The sequence below is a fragment of the Phalaenopsis equestris genome, unplaced genomic scaffold (assembly GCF_001263595.1).
Source record: "Phalaenopsis equestris unplaced genomic scaffold, ASM126359v1 Scaffold000291, whole genome shotgun sequence".
NCBI lineage: Eukaryota > Viridiplantae > Streptophyta > Magnoliopsida > Asparagales > Orchidaceae > Phalaenopsis > Phalaenopsis equestris.
The window spans coordinates 414,775-415,357 of NW_018164733.1; the positions used below are offsets into that span (position 1 = coordinate 414,775).

Genomic DNA, 583 nt, shown 5'->3' on the forward strand with positions numbered 1-583 from the left:
TATATATATATATATATATATATATATATAATGCCACGTGAAATTAAATATAAAGTCACAAGCCAATTTCTAGTTGGAGCTTATCCAAATAACTCAATTTGAGCTAGCTAATTTTGATTTCGAGCCGGATCGGGCTTGATTCAATTTTGAGCCAACTTGGCTCAAAACCGAATATAACAAGCTACGAACCAATTTTAAGCCCTATATAATGATGGAGTTCCATACTTCCAATCTCAACTCTAATCTCTCATAGGTTCACAAAATGGAGAAAATATTATGTCCCGACATCAACGCGTGCATGTATGGATGTCCAATCACGAGATGCCACATCATCATACACGTGAGTTTGCGCCTATGTGTCCTCCCTTATTTGTTCGTCCTGGAGTAGGCAACATCTTCTCCAGCAAAAATGAGAGCACCCCTAAAAAAACAGCTATAAAAATATCAGAAATTCATAAAATTAGAACAATGCACAATATATAAAATATTAAATGATATTAAGCTTCACAAAATACAATATTCATTTATGCGGAACTGAAAATTTCTACATATATCTATATATCTATATATATATATATATATA

The 583-nt window shown here is 32.2% G+C and overlaps 1 protein-coding gene across 3 annotated transcripts in view; it reads right to left on the reverse strand.

The window, feature by feature from the left end:
• Nucleotides 1-38: 38 nt before the first annotated feature.
• The window catches only part of LOC110025159, a 5,720-nt gene continuing 5,175 nt past the window's right edge, over nucleotides 39-583 (reverse strand). For all 3 annotated transcript variants that reach the window (XM_020725462.1, XM_020725460.1, XM_020725461.1), the window contains one exon: nucleotides 39-421. The gene's annotated coding sequence lies outside the window, so the exon portion shown is untranslated. The remainder of the gene's footprint in view (nucleotides 422-583) is intronic.